This window comes from Pelophylax lessonae (assembly GCF_965119305.1).
Source record: "Pelophylax lessonae genome assembly, chromosome: 4".
Taxonomy (NCBI): Eukaryota; Metazoa; Chordata; class Amphibia; order Anura; family Ranidae; genus Pelophylax; species Pelophylax lessonae.
This window is the reverse complement of record NC_138771.1, coordinates 88,434,493-88,455,265: the sequence shown is the minus strand read 5'-3', so window position 1 is coordinate 88,455,265 and position 20,773 is coordinate 88,434,493. Positions and strand designations below refer to the sequence as shown.

The window sequence follows — 20,773 nt, the reverse complement described above, 5'->3', positions numbered from 1 at the left end:
ATGTTAAAATGAGTTATGATTATGTTTCAAAGATGTGAAAATTCAACCTATGGCTGTCCCATATAGGATGGAACTTTTTTGGTTGCATAAGGTGCTTCCTTAACCTCCGCAACATTTCCAGAATTCACCCCTTCCTGACTAACAACACCAAAAAACAACATATTCAATACTTGGTTGTATCCCACCTTGACTACTACCACTGCCTCATCACTGGATTACTTTTACACAGACTATCCTTCCTTCAGTCTGTTATGAAAGCTGCTGCTAGATTTAGATACACCTTACTAACCGATCCGTGACTGCTGCCCCTCTCTGGCAATTCCTTCACTGGCTTCCACTAGCCCAACGTATACAATTCAAAATACTAACCACAATGTACAAAGCTATTAACAACACTGTCCCCAGCTACATCACCAACCTCCCCTGCAGATACAGTATCACCCAAATCGCCTTCTCCGCTCCTCCCAAGACATCTTGCTCTCTAGCTCCCTTGTTACTTCCTCCCATGCTCGCCTCCAGGACTTTTCCAACACCTCTTTCATCCTCTGGAACTTTCTACCCCAGTTTGTCTGTTAAGCTACTACCCTGTCTGCTTTTAGGCAATCTCTGAAATCTCATTTATTTAGGTTAGCCTACCCCACCTTCACCTAAAACCTCTACACCTCCATCAGATCATCCCCTGCAGCAGTTTCTTTTTGCTTCAACTCCCCCTCCCTTTAGATTGTAAGCTCCATGAGTAGGACCCTCCTATTACTTTTGTATTGAACTGTGTTGTAATTGTGCTTTCCCCCTTTATATTTTAAAATGCTGTGCAAACTGTTGGTGCTTTATAAATCCTGTATAATATTATTAACCGGTTGCCGACCGCCGCACGACTATATACTGCGGCCGTCAGCCCCGGCCAGGCAGAGTGACGTATGGATACGTCACTCGCCTGTCACTGACTTGCGAGCCAATTGCGCACGCCCACCACGGCTCATTCACTGACAAGTCAGTGCGTGTGACCGGCGGACCCGATGTCCGCCGCTCACACTACGATCGCTCCGGTGAAGGGAGAAAGGCGGAGCGGCTTATGTAAACAAGCCGCCTGTCATTCTCCCTGGTGTAAAAATGAAGATCAGACGGTTCTACTATGTAGGACCGTTGATCTTTGTTTTTACACCAATAGCAATGTCCCTGCACAGTTAGAATCACGCCCCTAGGACACACTTAACCCCTCCCTGTCCAATAAAGTTAACCCCTTCCCTGCCAGTGTCATTTTTGCAGTAACAGTGCATATGTATAGCACTGATTACTGCAGTAATGTCACTGGTACCCCCAAAAGTGTCAAAAATGTCAGTCAAGGGTCCGATCTGTCCGCCGCAATGTCGCAGTACCGAAAAAAAAAAAATAGCAGATCGCCGCCATTACGCGTTAAAAAAAAAACACCAAAAATGACAAAAATCTTTCCCTTTGTTAGTAAACGCGATAACTTTTGCGCAAACCAATCAAAATACGCTTTTTGCGTTTTTTTTTACCAAACATATGTAGCATAAAACAAATTGGCCGAAAATGTTAAAAAATTTTGATTTTTACATTTTTTTTGGGGGGAATTTCATATAAAAAAATGTGAAAAATATTGTTATTTTTGCAAAAGTGACGCTCTATTTTTGTTTATAGCGCATGATCAAAAAATCGCACAGGTGATCAAATACCACCAAAAGAAAGCTCTGTTTGTGGGGAAAAAAAGACGTCAAATTAGTTTAGGTACAGCGTCGCACGACCGCGCAATTGTCCGTTAAAGTCACGCAGTAAAAAAAATCGCAAAAAACCCCCTGGTCTTTTAGCAGCCAAATCCTCCGGGGCTTAAGTGGTTAATATTAATAATACTGTAGTTCAACCTACTAGTGCTGTAATGCTGTAAGCATTGGTAACTTTAAATAACAACTCAAACACAGCACACAAAAGTGAAATAAAATCCTACTCCAAATGTGAATGGAATCTAAATAAATATAAGTGCAAAAAAGAACATATTATAAATGATATCAGAGAAATGTCAGAAAAGACCTCAAAATAAAAAAATATTAAGCATGTGGGCAGTGAAATACTAATGTGCAAAGCATGTGCCACACAGAATAATACCCAAAGAAAATGAATTCATAAATGTCCCAATCCAAAAAAACAGTCCAAATCAGCAAGTGTCCAGTGAAAAAGTATACAACATGCGCTGTGCTTTCTTCTTAATAAAAAATGGTGCCAATCTGTGAAATTTCATGCAATTGGTGAAGGTGCACCCCCAATTTTAATCCACTTAGTAATATTGCATGTGGGTCACTCAGGTATGGGCCTGGTATGGTTAGGCACTTTGTATCTTTGTTGGTCCCCCCGCGAAAGATAGACCTGGGTGGGTATGGATATCCCCAGTGGACATTCATTCAGGGCAAAGAAAGAAAGAAATCTCCATAGCGTGATTTAAAGTTTTTAAATTTGAATAGAAATGCAGAGTAACACTTACAATATATGCAGATTCAAAATCGTTCCATGAGCAGGGCCCTCCTATTCCTTTTGTATTGAACTGTGTTGTAATTGTGCTTTCCCCCTTTATATTTTAAAATGCTGCCAAACTGTTGGTGCTTTATAAATCCTGTATAATATTATTAATAATAATAATAATAATAATACTGTAGTTCAACCTACTAGTGCTGCAAGCATTGGTAACTTTAAGTATTTTCTCTATGCTGCCAAATCGTGACCTTACCCTGAGCAATGCAGCACAGTGTTTTTTTCAAGGACGTTAAGCAATGTCACATTACAGTTCTGCTTTGCATAAAAATTATTACAAAAATAAAAAAAATTTGTTCAAGCACAATTCATACACGTAATCTAAACTCATCTCTGCATTATCTGATTTTTAGTGATGAAGAGAAACTTTGTTACACTACAGTGCTTCTACTTGGGCGTTAAACATTTTTCAGATTACATTTTGTGTCTACTGAACAAGAAGACTAATTATCTTCATTGTTGTATGTAAAGTTCCAAAAATTCTTTGCATAAAGAAGCTAAAGGACTGGTCTTGTGGCATGTCTTGACAATATTTGATTTGAAGAGATTTCCCACACATTGAGCTACTGGCACAAATGTAATGTTATTAAAACAAGGGTGTCTCAATAATTAACCACTTTTGTCCTGGCACCAAAGGCATGAGTCAAAGGCAGGCTTGTCCAGTGTCCTAATGTTTAGAATAATTTATGTCAGATGAACAAGAGGACTCTAGCAGACAATAACCAACATTATTCTTCTTTGTTGCAGTTGTTTTATGTAATTTAGAAGAGGCCAATTGCTTACATGGGAAAGGGCTGACATTAAGAGCTTTTCATATCTAGAGGGAGTAAGCCAGAAAATGGGTTTCTTATTTCACACATTTCATATTTTTGCTATGACAAGGAGGTGGCATCATAGAAAACAACCACCACATACAGTGATATATTTCTTTGTATCTACATTATATGTACTTGGGAAATTAAAGTGTACCTAAAGGCAAAACCTTTTTTCTTAATGTTGGATATATTAGTAAGGGTAAATAAGACCTCTGTCATGTTTTTATTGCTACCTCTGTCCCCCCTTGGGGAGATTCACAATTTTCACAGATACAAAGATTGAGGGGAAATCCTAAGTTTTAGATTTGTCATGAGATTAAAAGGAGATGGTAATAAATCCAAAGGGAAAAATGTTACAGTGACAACTGTCTTAGAAGGAAATTCCCCCTCACTTTAGAACATTTTCCTCTTCCGTCCTCTTGTCTCCTCAAGGCAGGCAGCATGGCAAAATCATTCTAATGGGATAAAGACAGTCAAAAATAATTTGATAGGGGTTTTAACCTTTCTTTTCTGTATATAAAAAAAATAAAAACTTTAAACTACTTGCTGTCCAGCTGTTATACATAAATGGCTAAATGACGGTCTTCTAAATGTGTGGAGGCCATTTTAAAATGTAAGACATGCAACTCCTATCTGAACTCCCAACTTCTGAATACACCTTGATGATATGTAATATCAAAGATATGTGATCTTGCAATCTTCTGGAGCAGCCATTTGTCCATTAGGAACAGGTCTATTCGGGAGTACGAGTTGTGTCTGGGAGAAAAGAAGGTGTAGTCTTTCTCATTGGAATGGTTGCATCTCCAGACGTCAAATAGGTCCTCTCTGTGGAGCAGACTGCCAATTTCCTGGCAACCTTTTGAGGGGCCTTTGGAAGCATCCAGGACTGAAACAGGTACAGCATTGAAATCTCCACAAACAATAATTCCACCGTATTTAAGACATAGTTTTTTGAAAAGCTTATTGAGGAAACAGATCTGGTGGACATTAGGAGCGTAGAGGGATACAATCGTGTAAGGTTTGGAGTTGATGTCACATGTCGGTATGATGAATCTTCAATTTTCGTCAATGGTGGAGCTACGGAGGTGGAAACTAACTGTAACCCGCACTGCAATCAAGACTCCTTTTGCTTTATTGCTTGCACAGGAGAGAAAGATATGGGGGAAGTTGTGATTGGAGCATGTAGGACTTTTAGAGGCTTCAAAGTGTGTTTCTTGAACACATAAGATATCCACTTTATGTGTGAGGGCTTCTTGCCACATGGAGCGGCGTTTGGCAGGATGGTTTAATCACTTGGCATTAAGTGATAAGCATGTAATCATCACAGAAAAGGTGGATTAAAGGTTTGTGAAGGAGAAAATGCGGTCTTACTTGGATCTAAGGCTCGCAGTGGGAGATTCCACATCGCTGCTATCCGGTAAATGTGTAGCTGAGCATCAAGGCCTGAGTCTCTTGGGATAAATGTTGACTGTAAGGAATCCCATGTAGACTGTGTAAGGTATCCTGTGTTAACCACTTAAGCCCCGGAGGATTTGGCTGCTAAACGACCAGGGGTTATTTTGCGATTCGGCACTGCGTGACTTTAACGGACAATTGCGCGGTCGTGCGAGGCTGTACCTAAACGAATTTGGCGTCCTTTTTTTCCCACAAACAGAGCTTTCTTTTGGCGGTATTTGATCACCTGTGCGATTTTTTGATCACGCGCTATAAACAAAAAAAGAGCGTAAATTTTGCAAAAATAGCAATATTTTTCCCTTTTTTATATATGAAATTCCCCCCAAAAAAAATGTAAAAATCAAAATTTTTTAACATTTTCGGCCAATTTGTTTTATGCTACCTAGGTTTGGTAAAAAAAAAATCGCAAAAAGCGTATTTTGATTGGTTTGCGCAAAAGTTATTGCGTTTACTGACTAAGGGAAAGATTTTTGTCATTTTTGTTGTTTTTTTTTTTAACGCGTAATGGCGGCGATCTGCGATTTTTTTTGCGGTACTGCGACATTGCGGCGGACAGATCGGACCCTTGACTGACATTTTTGACACTTTTGGGGTTACCAGTGACATTTCTACAGTAATCAGTGCTATATATATGCACTGTTACTGTAAAAATACACTGGTAGTGAAGGGGTTAACTTTATTTGAGAGGGAGGGGCTGTGTGTGTCCCTAGGGGCGTGATTCTAACTGTGATTGGCTGTGGCTTCAGCTGTATGCAGAGTGATCAACGGATCTACATAGTAGATCCATATGATCAGCTCTCATACAGAGGGGAGAATGACAGGCAGCTTGTTTACACAAGCTGCCTGAATTTCTCCCTCTCCCCCGCTGATCGCAGAGTGGCCGGCGGACATCGGGTCCGCCGGTCACACGCACAGGGGGGTCCGTGACCACGCGGGAGCGCGCCTCCGGCGGCGCGCGCTCGCTCCCTAGACCCTCACAAGCTACTGACGTAGCCCTACGTCACTTTGCCTGTGAGGGGCTGACCGCCGACGTGGATCGGCGTGCGGCGGTCGGCAAGTGGTTAAAACAGTGAACAAAAACAAAAAGAGCAAGGAAAAAAGCAAAAGCAAAAATAGGAACCAGGAAAAGAACCGGGGATATACTAACTGATATCCTTAGGAACATGGGGTATGGTGGAAGAACCACTAAGAACCGCTGAGATTAGGTGGAACGTCGAGGAGTGGGAGAGGGACCCGCTTCATGTCTCATCCTGTGTGGAGGGCGTCTTCTAGGTTGGATGGGAATGAAGTTTGGAGAGGGAGACATTTCAGGTATTATGTCCCATTGCCGTAGGAAGGCAAGACCTTCATCCATTGTGGAAATAGGGACAGTGATACCGTTATGCGTTATAAGCAAAGTTGCGAGGTATTTCTATTTGTGAGAAATCTGGTGATTTCTCAATGCCTTAGTAATACTGGCTAGTTGTCTCCTACGTTGAAGAATGTGGCGGGATAAATCAGGCAAAATCTGGACAGATATATAGGCTGGGGGTCTCTAGTCTATTTTGCAAAATTGTTCCATAATGGCTTCTTTTGTTTTAAAATAGTGTACCCGCAAGAGGACGTCTCTAGGGATGTCATCAGCCAAAAAAGAAGGTTTGGGAATTCTGTGTACTCTATCCACAATAAGATCTTGTTCAGAGAGTGAAGGGACAATCGCACGGAACATTTCCTGGACAAACTGAGGAAGTTGGGACTGTAGGACTGTTTCTGGGACTCCCCTGAGTTTTAAATTGTTCCTACGGGAGCGGTCCTCAAGGTCCGCCAATTTACCTTTAATCCATAGCATGTCTTCCATTTGGGCACTATGGGCATCAACTAGTGTATTATATGAAGTGGAATATTCACCCATGGCCTGTTCCATTTGGTCAACTCTGTCGCCAATTTCATATACTTCCTTGCGACATCTTGCGACTGAAGCTGTAAGGTCATTATGAATTGAGTCCCTAAGGGACATTAACATGTCTTTCAGTACAATGTCTGAGACCGGCTGTCCCGTTGTAGGGAATCCAGCAATAGGGTCAATGATGGTGGTCGCTTGTTGTTGCTGAGGTAAACCACTGCCAACCTCCATGTCAGGGTCCCAAGTTTCACCTGCTGTGGGGTCTAATTTCTGACGGGACCTGGAGCCCCCTGTGCGGCGGGTATCTCAGCGGTCCGGCAGAGCTCTGTGATTAGGCAGCCATCACAGAGCTCAGAGCCACGCCCCCCCCCATTGATTAACAACTTGAAGGGATTCCTGCAAAAGATTCAGGTGTACTATGTTATCAATCACTGAACAACCTGCTAAATTGCAGCAGCATTATGTACATCCTGGTGAAGTGGCAAGTGGCAGCAGTGTGGTACATTCTGGTGAAATGGCAAGTAGGGGGTTACAGCATCAGCCAAAAGGAATTAGGGACCATACTAGTGTTCCGGGCTCTTTCAAATTCTTTTATGTCTAATATCTATTTCATCAATGCCTCTCACCATTTACAGCCCAACCAGATATTCAGGTGGAAATAGAAAATTTTATATCCATTTAAACCCCTGCCTACCACACTATAGCTGAATGATGGCTACAGCCCAGCTGCACTTTGTCGGGAGGCCGCAATATGACGTCCTCACATGCCCGCGCTGCCTGCTTGCCCTCTGCGGCATCCATCAGCAGTGATCTGTGATCGCTGCATCCTTCAGACATAGCTGATCACGGATTGTGGTAAAGAGCCAATCACGGCAGCTCCTTACTATGTGATCAGCTATGTCCAATTACAGCTTATCACAATGTTAACAGGATTTGCAATTTATCGCCAATCCTTCCCTCACGCTGACAGCGCATAAATAGAGGAGAGCCGAAAACAGGCAAATCCACACAGGGGACATATACCATAATTTTTAGACCCCTTTTACACAATTTAAATAATATGCACTTATTTGTGTTTTTTATATCTTAGAAATGTAACCAAATACATTTTGGTCTAAGTATATGAAGAAAGATTATTTCCAAAATTGTGTAACAGATACAATTGTCTTTTATTCTGTATATAGTAAAAATTAAAAAAAAAAAAAAAAAAACAGTGGTAATTAAATAATAGCAAAAGAAAGCACTATCTGTCCCAAAAACATATACAATTAATTTGGGTACAGTTTTGCATAACCAAGTAATGGTCAGTCAAACTTTTAGAGTGCTGGTAACTAGAAAGTGGCCTGGACCGGAAGGAGGTTTAACATGCATATCTTCAAGTAGTCAAAAAATTCCATCGAGACAGATCTACACTCATCCTACAAGCAATAATGCCATAATTGTGTAACGCTCCTGCGTTTCATGTATGGTGTGGATTTTCAGCTGCAGAAATATTCCACTTCAGTAGTCATGTAAGAGAGATGCTGAGATACCATTCCCAACCTCAATGACTCATCATGTGTGGAAGGTCTTAATTCAGCTAGTAAATACACACACTCAACAAGCTGGTTCCTAGAGTGACTTTATGTATGTAGTAACACAGTGATGAAGATTTAAGAGACAGGTTGAGTGGAGGTGGTAGGTGACAGACACTTGAAGGTAAGACAGTAGCAGATGGATGCAGGTAGGTTTAGCAATCATGTATGGTAGCAGATGACAGAGTAGCAGGTGGACATACAAGAGTGATCAACCCAGTGCAGGAATAAGTAGCAGTAGTCTTAAGAGCTAGCAATCTAGATATGCAGATGTGATAAATAGTCTTTACTATGCAGAGCTAGATAGTGTAAGCTTAGTATAAGTTTATAGAGGGTTCCCCTGCGGGGTACTTAGCACTAATAGCAATACAGCCGAAGGTTGGTTCAGGAGGAGCGGATGATCCGGAAGCGGGATGCAGGGATCAGCGCAGCGAGGTTCCGTCAGCGAGGTATGCTTGCAAGCACGAAAGCTTCAAGCCAAGTTAGCATCCAGGTAAGGGTGTTTGAACGAACACATGTGAGTGAGAACTGGCGCTTTAAATAGCCATCTAGTCCGGCGCTGAGTGATGACAGCTTCAGTCTTAAAGGTGTATGCGCACCTTTCCAAAAGAGAATGGTGGAGCGCATACACTTGTGAAAAGAGTAATTTAGGGTACCAAAGGTACCGGAACATTACAAATTGTCATATACTTGAAGGAGTTGTAAAGTCAGAAGTTTTTTTATCTTAATGCATTAAGATAAAAAAACTTTCTTTGTGTAGCAGCCTCCCCAGCACCCCCTAATACTTACCCGAGCCCATCTCTGTCAAACGATGTCCATGAGTCCCTCGGCTCTAATGACTCTCCCTCCTGATTGGCTGAGACACAGGAGCCACGCCATTGGCTCCTATGGCTGTCAAAGTCAGTTAGCCAATCAGGAGAGGGAGGGGGTGGGCCAGAATGGCAGTCCCATTTTTAAATGGTGTCAAAGCTTTTTGTTTATATTTTTGATTTTTGGATACCTGAGTGTGCCAGGTACTGATCACTTTTTGTGTTATATTTGGGGATTTATCCTATATTCCTGTCCTGGTTACCAGGCCTGTACATAACAGGCCCTGAGGAGATACTTCACAAGACTGCCTCAGGTATGTGGGTAGCCTTAAGCCTAGTACACATGAGTAGTTTTTTTTCATTGCAACTAAGCAGGGGTGAACTAAAAAAAAATAAAAAATGAACAGCTCAGGAGGAGCCACTGTACCTCCTATGTGATGTTAGTACAGCAATCTCCTCTGCTATGGTATTGTGTTCTAAAAGTGCTAGAACACTCCAGTCAGTGTTCTCAGCCATTGGCTGGGAGCACTGATAGGCAGACCTTTTTCGGTGACACCCCATTGACAGAAGCCAGCTGAATGGCCGTCTTTTGTTGGATCGGCTCCAGTACACGCGGCTCGTGTGTAGGCTTTAGTTGTGGTTATTTTTTGGTAGGGTTAGGACCACGGTTAGGCTAGAGATAGGTTAGGGTCGTTTTGGGTTGCGTTTGAGATTCTTTTTTAGTTTTTTGGTTAGGGGTTGGGTTTGAGTTTCTTTTTAGTTTTTGCTATTGTGGCATTATTTTAATATATACAAAAACAGAGTGCCCACTTTGTGTTCCAATTTGCATTAAATATATTAGGTGGTCTACTGTTCTAGGGGGGAGTCATTTTTGATGTGTTTTATTATTATAAATCCTCATGATCTCTCAGAATACACTGTGATTTCAGTGTACATGAGCAATGGAAATTGGAAGTTCATATGTAGCAGAATTCCCAGCCATTGTGCTGGATGTGGGTCTACCAGGGTTATCGCTAGTAACAACAGCACATTTCAGAATGTTCTCCAAGTGTGAGCACTGAGACAAGAAACAGTCTGGCATCTTTGGTTGAGTGGGATACTCCTCTGTCTCGACTATACACAATAGATTGGGACTCTGAGAAAAAGGCCTATTGACGCTGACTTAACGCTGGCTGAATGCCAGTCAATGCCCGTTGGCGCGAGTGAAATCTATCTTGCTGTCTGTGGACTTGAACTGACTTCTGACACTTCCTTATGACTCAATGGTCCTTTGTACTGCTCCCTTTAGCCTTCCTGGCTGAGGTAGCTACTTGTAAACACTGCTGCAACTCTTAGCACTTCAGGGCCCGCACCGGCAGCCTTTCTCATAGAATTCTCTTCAGTGCTTAGACTCAGGCACCCCCTTTCTAAGCTTCCTCCTGGCTAGCTGGCTCCTGGATCCCTCTGACCTCCTGGAGTGGCCTCCTTTTCTAGGCAGACCCGGGGCAGTTTACAGTACTCACAACTGTGCTTTCCTGGAAACTCCGGCCCCAACAGCTCTGCACGGTCCTCAGCACACTGGATCCCTCTCTGCAGCTCAGCTCAACCTTCTGTCCTCTAGGCTGACTGCCAAGGACACCTTTCCTCACACCAACAGGAGGAGAGCCAGACGTCACCCTCCTCCTGGGACTCTGCTTCCCGCCAAAGACACTGCGTCATGTGCCCCCCTCAGACTTATACTCCATCCCAGGATGCATTGCGGCATATTCTGCCCTCTGGGAAAGATACAAGCCCTGGTGTGCTATTGGTCAGGTTTCCTCTACTGTCCAACGAGAGCCTTCATTGAACACAGTGGGGAGACTCCCAAAGCTCAACAGGCACACCTGAGAACACATGACAGCCTAGCTGAACAATTAAAGCCCCCCTGATAAGCAGACAGGGCCACCCATATACTTTTCCTAGCACTCACCTAGGAGGGTTCTACACATAAAACGCTTAGATTGTAAGCTCTAATGAGCAGGGCCCTCAGATTCCTCCTGTATTGAACTGTATTGTAACTGTACTGTCTGTCTTCATGTGTCACTGTCTACAAAGCGCTGCGCAAGCTTTTGGCACTGTATAAATCCTGTATAATAATATCAAGAATAACTAGAAAACGTACAATGCCCGGGGAAATTGTGTGAAGTGTTCTTGCCGTGTGTGTGGGGTGGTGTGTGTGTGTGGTGTGTGGGGTGGTGTGTGTGTGTGGGGTGTGTGTGTGTGTGGGGTGTAGTGTGTATGTGTGGTGTGTGTGTGTCTGTGGTGTGTGTGTGTGTGGTGTGTGTATGGTGTGGTGTGTGTGGTGTGGTGTGTGTATGGTGTGTGGTGTGTGTGTGTGTGGTGTGATGTGGTGTGTGTATGGGGTGGTGTGTGTATGGTGGGGTGTGTGTATGGTGTAGTGTGGTGTGTGTTGTGGTGTGTGCGGGAGTGGCAGCAGTTAAGAAATTCTGAAAACTATCAGGACTATGGCTTAGCCGTGGACATTTTTAGTGGCAGCAGGGATAGCTGAACGTTTGATATAGGATTTGTGTAGGTGGACTTGAAAATGAGGGAGCGGTGGCAGTTTAGAAATCCTGTCCTGATTTTTCAGCTCCCACTCTAGATTTTGTCAGCTCCCACTCTAGTTTTGAACATTCTGCCATTCATTCCTATGGGACCAATATCGCCATAAAAATGCTTATATTTCATGAACCATTTGGCGAAACGTCCAACAAAGTAATAGCACACCAATCGGGAACAATCCGCATGTTTCGGTATATTACTTGTCTATGTAGTGTAAAAACTGTGGGAGGAGTTAGGGTGGTAAATTTGGCTATAATAAGAATATATATGTGAGATAACAGTAAGTGGTCTTGCCATGCAGGAACACTTAATAATAAAACCAAAAGTCATACTGACAAGGAATAACAAAAACATGGCATGCAGGCTCATTTTGCTCATAGTAGTAGTGTTATTAGTATACAGTGGGGATCGAAAGTTTGGACACCCCAGGTAAAAATTTGTATTAATGTGCATAAAGAAGCCAAGGAAAGATGGAAAAATCTCCAAAAGGCATCAAATTACAGATTAGACATTCTTATAATATGTCAACAAAAGTTAGATTTTATTTCCATCACTGACACTTTCAAAATTACAGAAAACAAAAAAAATGGTGTCTGCAAAAGTTTGGGCACCCTGCAGAATTTAAAGCATGCACTGCCCCCTTTGCAAGGCTAAGACCTGCCAGTGTTATGGATTGTTCTCAATCGTCGTCTGGGAAGACCAGGTTTATGGCCATCTCAAAGGTTTTAAATGCCCAGACTCATCTGACCTTGCCCCAACAATCAGCACCATGGGATCTTCTAAGCAGTTGTCTAGAAAACTGAAACTGAAAATAGTTGACATGCACAAAGCTGGAGAAGGCTATAAGAAGATAGCAAAGCGTTTTCAGATGTCAATATCCTCTGTTCGGATTGTAATTAAGAAATGGCAGTCATCAGGAACAGTGGAAGTTAAAGCAAGATCTGGAAGACCAAGAAAAATATCAGACAGAACAGCTCGCAGGATTGTGAGAAAAACAATTCAAAACCCACGTTTGACTGCACGATCCCTCCAGAAAGATCTGGCAGACATTGGAGTTGTGGTATACTGTTCCACTATAAAGAGATACTTGTACAAATATGGTCTTCATGGAAGAGTCATCAGAAGAAAACCTCTTCTACTTCCTCACCACAAAAATCAGCGTTTAAACTTTGGCAAATGAACATATAGACAAGCCTGATGCATTTTGGAAACAAGTTCTGTGGACCGATGAGGTTAAAATTGAACTTTTTGGCCGGAATGAGCAAAGGTACGTTTGGAGAAGAAGGGGCACAGAATTTAATGAAAATAACCTCTGTCCAACTGTTAAGCATGGGGGTGGATCAATCATGCTTTGGGGTTGTATTGCAGCCAGTGGCACAGGGAACATCTCACAAGTAGAAGGAAAAATGGATTCAATAAAATTTCAGCAAATTTTGGATGGTAACTTGATGCCATCTGTGAAAAAGCTGAAGTTAAAGAGAGGATGGCTTCTACAAATGGATAATGATCCTAAACACACCTCAAAATCCATGGGGGATTACATCAAGAGGCATAAACTGAAGGTTTTGCCATGGCCTTCACAATCTCCTGACCTCAACATAATTGAAAATCTATGGATAGACCTTAAAACAGCAGTGCGTGGCAGACAGCCCAGAAATCTCAAAGAACTGGAAGACTTTTGTAAGGAAGAATGGGCAAAGATACCTCAAACAAGAATTGAAAGACTCTTGGCAGGCTACAAAAAGCGTTTACAAGCTGTGATACTTGCCAAAGGGGGCAGTACAATATATTAACTCTGCTGGGTGCCCAAACTTTTGCAGATGCCATTTTTTTGTTTTCTGTGATTTTGAAAGTGTAAATGATGGAAATAAAATCTAACTTTTGTTTACATATTATAAGAATGTCTAATCTGTAATTTGATGCCTTTTGGAGATTTTTCCATCTTTCCTTGGCTTCTTTATGCACATTAATACCATTTTTTACCTGGGGTGCCCAAACTTTCGATCCCCACTGTATAAGCATTGTAGTATTTAGGTCTAGCAGCACAGCATCCATCACATCCCTTATTTAGTGTTTATTTTTATTCTAGACTGAACTTGTACAAAGACAAATATCACGCAAAGGCAACAGTTGTACAAATGAATTTAAACAAAAAAAGACAAGGACAAGAATTTAAATAATTCACAAATAAATTTATTTTAGTGTCCCATATTATATATGGGGTGCACTTAACTTTTTTTTTTATAATACACAGAGCAGTTAAAAAGTTATTAGCAGTTACATTTTCACACTGCAAATTGGGAAATAATACTCTGATCGTTAGAGTATGAAATAACCTCATTCATGAAGGAAGTTAGATAGCAGAAAAAAATAAACTTGTTACAAAAAAAAATGGATTTTTGTAAAATCTTACCGTAAAATCCTTTTCTCTTAAGCTCATTGACAGACGTAGTCCTCGTTGATTCAACACAACTCGGGTTATGCTGCCCTGTACAGGAGTAGGACTAGACAGGAAAGAAAACATTCTGGCCACACCTTAGGGGCAGTCCCAGAGGGTATATCCTCTCTCTCTCTGCTACAGCAAATCAGTTATGTCACAAAGCAGTGTTTAGAGAATTTAACCCAACCCAACTCAAAAACAGAGGGGCGGGTACTACGTCTGTCAATGAGCTTAAGAGAAAAGGATTTTATGGTAAGATTTTACAAAAATCCATTTTTCTCTGTCGCTCATTGACAGATGTAGTCCTCGTTGATTCAACACAACTCGGGACGTCCCAAAGCAGTACCACAAATGAGGGGTGGGAAAATGGAAATCAAATCCAATCTAGAAGGCCCAACCGGTGCCAACTAGAAGTTTTCAATGCTCATCAATCAAAGATGAGACTCAACAGAAAATTCCAACAGAAAAAAACCCTCGAGGTAGACCATCGGTCTCCTCAAATTGCGGCCTGCAAAACCTTGCGGCCAAATGAGGCATCCGCCGATGCCATCACATCAATCTTATAAAATTTTGTAAAGGTATGTACCGACGACCAGGTGGCCGCCTTACATACCTGGACCACTGACGCCTGATGGCATAAGGCCCAGGAAGTACTGAGCGCTCGAGTGGAGTGCGCCTTAACAGGGAACGGAGGATTCCGACCCTTAATAGAATAAGCCTGTACCACCGTCTGTCTAATCCATTTGGAGATAGTCGCGGCAGATGCAGGCAACCCCTTTCTGGGGCCATCCGTGATCACAAAAAGTGAATCCGTCTTACGGAACGATTCCGTAGCCTTCAGGTATACCCTGATTGCCCGAACCACATCCAAGGAATGCAACGCATGTTCCTGATGATGATTGGGCTGAGGACACAAGGAAGGTAATACAATATCTTCATTCAGATGAAAGTCTGAAACCACCTTTGGAAGAAAGGATGGCTTAGGATGAAGAACTACCTTATCCCTATGAATCACTAAATATGGGGACTGGCATGACAATGCAGCCAGTTCTGACACCCTGCGTGCAGAAGTGATAGCCACCAAGAAGGCCACCTTCTGGGATAAAGTAAGCAAGGGAATCTCCCTGATGTTTTCAAAGGGAGGTTTCTGCAGAACCGACAAAACCAAATTAAGATCCCAGGGCAGTAAGGGCGCGCGGACTGGTGGAGCCAGGTGCCGCACCCCCTGGATGAAATTCCGCACCAAGGACTTAGTAGTCAAAGGCTTCTGAAAGAAGAAAAGAAGATTGCTAATGCTGAAACCTGACCCTTGATGGTGCTCAAGGATAGTTTCTGCTCAACCCCCTTTTGCAGAAAGGCCAATATTCGGGTCACCGAATAGGTACGTGGAGGAAATCCTAAAGATTCGCACCACGCGATATACGTCTTCCATGTGCTATAATAGACCTTGCTGGAAGTCGCTTTCCTTGCCTTAATTAGCGTAGGAATAACTGAAGCTGACAACCCTCTGTCCTTCAGTACCTGGGTCTCAATGGCCAGGCCATTAAACCCAGCGACTGTAAAGCACAATGGAAGATCGGTCCTTGAGACCGCAGACACTCCCTGAGAAGAAGTTCCCAAGGAGCGTTCGCGACCAGAATGTCCAAGTCGGCCAGACCGGCTTGACGAGGCCAGCCTAGAATTTCCAGGACAACTGGAGCTGACTGGATCCGAAACAGGCTGCCCTAGAGCTATCTGGCCCCGGCAATCCGACAAAGTCTGATCGTTCTGTGTTCCCACACATTTATCAGACACCTGATTCCTATCAGGAGTGGTGATTTCTCCTGGTTGAACATTAGGGACCGAAGTCACCCGGCTAGAGGTTCCTTGGTCTGTCTGTTCAACCGGATCCGATTCTTGTGGGGAACTGAGGCTAATCTTTGGAAAAGGTAAAGAAAATGATCTGTTCAGGGAACGGTAACTACCGCTCCCTGTAGTACTTAAATGTTGGAAGGGAAGAATCGCACCGGTAGCAGTGCTCGATGCTCGATCTAATGCTCTGAATACCGGTGAAGACGTCCCCCCACCCTCAAGCCGGGTGGGGGCGCACCTTCAGGCTGTGTAATCCTTTGCTACAGGTTTGGCTGAGTCGGTCTTTTGTTTGTCCGACCAGCCCTTCTTGAACCCTCCTAGAGGAGTTTTGCCCTTCCCGCTTGCTCCAGCAGAGCGAACGAACCCTTTATGGGCGGTAAAGAAAGGTCCCCGCTTGTTACGAGGTCCTTTAGCTTTAGCAGCCTGTGGCAAAAAAGTGCTTTTGCCCCCAGGGGCATCCTTAATGATCTCATCTAGGGTGGCCCCAAATAGGCGATTCCCCTGAAAGGGGAGATTCGCCAAGGTCTTTTTGGAACCTAGGTCCGCTGACCAGCATTTTAACCACAGCACACGTCTGAGGATTACCGCTGACATAGATGCATGCCCTAATAGGGGGGTAGCATCCAAGGCTGCGTCACAGACAAACTGTAGTCCTTGTATAATCTGTTCCATCAAATCAGATGTTGCCTGGGGGATATCTTTCCCCTTCAGGTCCTGGCGCACCAATCTCGCCCATTCCGTTAATGTCTGAGAAACTAGACCAATGACAATTACTGGTCTAAAGGCTGACCCTATCAGGGAAAAGATAGTGCTGGACTCCGCTTCTACCTTCCGATCCACCGAATCCTTAAAGGACGAAGCGTCCTCCACTGGAATAACCGTGGCTTTATTCAGTCTGGAAATAGGTGGATCCACCACTGGTGGTACCGTCCATTTCTTAATGAGGGATTCCTCAAACGGATAGCGTCTAGCAATGCGATTGGAAATAGTAAAGGTACGCTTAGAATGCTCCCATTCCTCTTTAATCTTATTACCAAAACACTTGGGTAAAGGAAAAACCTTCACCGTCTTGGTGGGTTTGCTAGTACCAAAGGGAATCTCTATTTCAGTTGCCTCTGCCGGTAAAACCTCAAGTCTTAAGGTTTCCCGAACTGCCACAACTAGTGCGTCCACCAATGCTTCTTCCTGAATTATGGCGGAAGCATGAACGTCCTCCTCACTGTCTGAGGGAACTTTACCTGAGACAACAGCCCCTGCAGAGGGACCTGCAGCTGCAATGACTATCTCAGAATCTGAATTTGAAGTATCAGATGATATAGGGGTAGGCGGGGGTCGCTTTCTTGACCCCCGTTCCTGACAGGCCGTCTCCACCCGAGCCACCAAAGACTCCAAAACTGCTGTAAATGCATCCATACTCTGTGCACTGGCGGGTCCCGCGGCCCCCTCGAGGGAAACAGGTGGGGGTACCTGTGTGGCAGGGTCCATGATAATTCCAGATACTACCCGGAAAAAATCAATTTGCCAAAAAATAAAACTTTTTTTTTTTTTTTCAGACCCCCAGCGCCACAAAGCCCCTCAGTGTTACCTGCTTAGGGACCCCTACAGAGCGAGAGAGAGATAGACCCTAAGGCTCACCACTTGATGCTCAGAGTTTCAAATGCAACTTGTCTCAGCGCTGTCTAGAACAGACAGGAAGTCTTTTGGCTGGCTTCCTGGGAAAAAAGGAGGCGGCTCCGCCCCTCTCTACGCCTTCCGGCGCCTCCCCTAGCTCCACGAGGTGTTTGGGTCACCTCAAACATGGCCGCCCCCATGCTGGAGACACGAGGCTACGCCAAAATGGCGGCCTTGTGCGATCTACCAGACAATGGCGGCGGCCTGTAACGAATAACGGCAGGTTTGCGGGAGTCTCTCGGCCTCACAAACCTTCACCCTCATGGTGATCAGCGTGGCCGGCGGTACCGGACCCTGGCGGGCCGTATGCGGTCCGTGGCCGTCGGGAGGCATCTGCTTAGCTGGAGGAATATGATCTGGAATGCAGTATACATGTATAGACATCGCCCTGTGGCTTCTGACAGGTAGGATACCTTATACTATCACAGTAATGTTCTAATACTGCCACTGGCTACAATCATTTAAACATTTTTGCAATTAGATTGTCAGCTTCCAAACCAAGCCTCCTGGTTTCTTGTTCACAAAAATCACACTCCAATAGGGGGATCTGTGACATGTATAGGATAGAGGGGAGACCCATCCTTACCATTACAGAGAGGGGCCCGCGTTCACCACAAGACCTGTCAGGGGGAAAGGGGGAACATACTACTCACCATACCGGAACCAGGCGGGCGCCAACTCCTGACAGTACCCCTCTCCACCGGGGTGGGAGGGCTTTCGACCAATACAGACGCCGTGACTCATGGTCATTGGCGTTTAAGCGAGACGTTCAACTCGCAGGGTCAGTCCCCGTCCAGTGGGACTATGTCGCGGCCGACCCAGCGCGGAGCTATGGCCTGCACGCGCTCGTAGGCTGAACTGGGGTGACCACTGGATCTCAACATCCAGCCCATCGCCCAGTTCCAGCTTTCTTGCTTGAAGATCTCACAGGAACACTGGAGAAAAAAGCGGTCTAAAAAATCTTTCTAAGAAAAAAATCCTGCCAGGACCGAAGATCCTAGCAAGGCATCTAGGTCCTTACTCCTAACTAGACAGAAAAAAACTGATTTGCTGTAGCAGAGAGAGAGAGGCTATACCCTCTGGGACTGCCCCTAAGGTGTGGCCAGAATGTTTTCTTTCCTGTCTAGTCCTACTCCTGTAGAGGGCAGCATAACCCGAGTTGTGTTGAATCAACGAGGACTACGTCTGTCAATGAGCGACAGAGAAATGTATATTTCTACTTCGCAGAGAAGCCAGGTTGTATCCTAAAATCACACTGTGACATATAATGACATATTTACTTCAGCACTCATTATACAAAACAGCGATGGATCACCCCAGTCAATCTGTTTTTCCCTTGATATTATATAACTTAAACATAGAGTATGATGTTTTTTATAATGTAAAGTAGATACATTACTTTGTGCTTTCTCTGTGTGTTAATAATGATGAGATAAATGGCTGGAATGACCTCTTTATCTTTCTTCCAGTAAATGCTATGTCATGTTCTTCCCTCAACTCGGTTAACGTCACATTGAGGGGGACAAACGCATCTTTTAGATGATCTATTGCCATAGTTATTGTTCCTCAGCTGAAGTATTTTGACATTTTGACTACTTACCCCTACACCATCCTCTTCAGCAGAAAGACGCCTTAAAGATCAGCTAGAGAACAATCTTCTATTATCTCGTCAAGGATGGAAGAGAAAAGCTTCTTCCCAGCTGTTGACAGAATAGTGTACTAATGTCAAACATCTGTGTCCCCATCTGTCTCCTATTATAGCACTCATATAGATTTCACATATTTAGACATATTTCTAAGACGACCTGAAGACATTTACTAATCATGGATGACTATTAGTTTGTTAAAAATGAAAACAAATAGTTAAAATTGCTGAGTAGTTGTTAAAGTGTTGTAGAGTCCTAAGGGCCATACGCACAGGCCGAATATCGGTGTCTACTGAACCGGCTGACATTCGGCCTGGGTGTATGGCAGCCATTCCAACAGATGCTGGCCGTTCAACTGGTTTCTGTCAAAGGGACCTGACCGAAAAAGGTCTACCGATCCGCACCGGATCGGCGCCAATGGCTGAGAGCACTGACAGGTGTGCTCTGGTGGGGGGGTTGCATTCCCCCTGTCAGAACACAATAACTCAGTGGGGGATATTGCTGTACTAACATCAGATTGTTAGTACAGTGACTCCTCCTGAACTCTTCGGTTTTTTTCCTTTGGCCCGCTGGGTTGAACGAAACTACCTACCAGGCATTAGAAAGTGTACACACTTTACATGAAAATTTTTAACTTCTTTAGCAAAGAGGAAGGAAGAGGAGGTAGGGTATTCTCTTGTATTTGGTGGCAGTGGGACTGATTAACCATATGAGGCAAATTAACGGTCTCTGAACTTCACGCTGGATTTACAATTGCAAAGTTTACACAAAAACTTTTCTTTATTTATTTTGGGGCTTTTAATGAATCATATTTCTGTTAAGATTTTCTAAGCATAAATGGAAACTGATGAAACAAATACCAGGGATGTGCATAGCAGAAGGCATATCCATAAAACCACCTATTACTGAATTGCTTTGCACTGCACTGGGCAAAACTGGATTAGTCATCATTTTACATTGCCGTCTAAATCCTTTCCTGAATATAGAAGTGTAGTTTTTGAAATAGGAGATAACTGAGGTAGATAATATCACAGCTTGGAATTAGATGCAGCGGAGGCAGAGTTGTCAGCTCAAACAGTAAATAAGTAGCTCACTGGAATTCTGGCAGGATCAACGGTTATTTTTCTGTACTTAAAGCAATTTAAGGGAGAAAAAAAAAGGTAAAACATGCAACATGCATGTATTGCAGTGGTGTGCATATTTTATTTTTTATTTTGCTCAGACATACCACAGTGCTAACCTTGAGTGTGGCATGAACCAGCTCAGCAAGCCTGTGCAAGTGCTAACAAGTTAGAAAAAAATTACAGCTGCCAATTTGTAAACGCTTTGCTGAGGATCGTGTTGACTGACACCTGATAAGTCATGTAAATTATGTGTGGTGCAGCAATGTTCAACTCTGTGACATTTATGCTGACTGCACAGAATTCAGAAAATGGTGATCAATCTCATGAGCTATGTTTTTATATAGTGCCCACTTACATACACCCCTCTCATGTGTAAAATAATATT

General features: G+C 43.5%; 1 protein-coding gene across 1 annotated transcript in view; it reads right to left on the bottom strand.

The window, feature by feature from the left end:
• The window catches only part of CYP19A1 (cytochrome P450 family 19 subfamily A member 1), a 161,612-nt gene extending 142,306 nt beyond the window's left edge, over nt 1-19,306 (bottom strand). The window contains exon 1 of the mRNA XM_082252824.1: nt 19,219-19,306. The gene's annotated coding sequence lies outside the window, so the exon portion shown is untranslated. The remainder of the gene's footprint in view (nt 1-19,218) is intronic.
• Nucleotides 19,307-20,773: the final 1,467 nt, after the last annotated feature.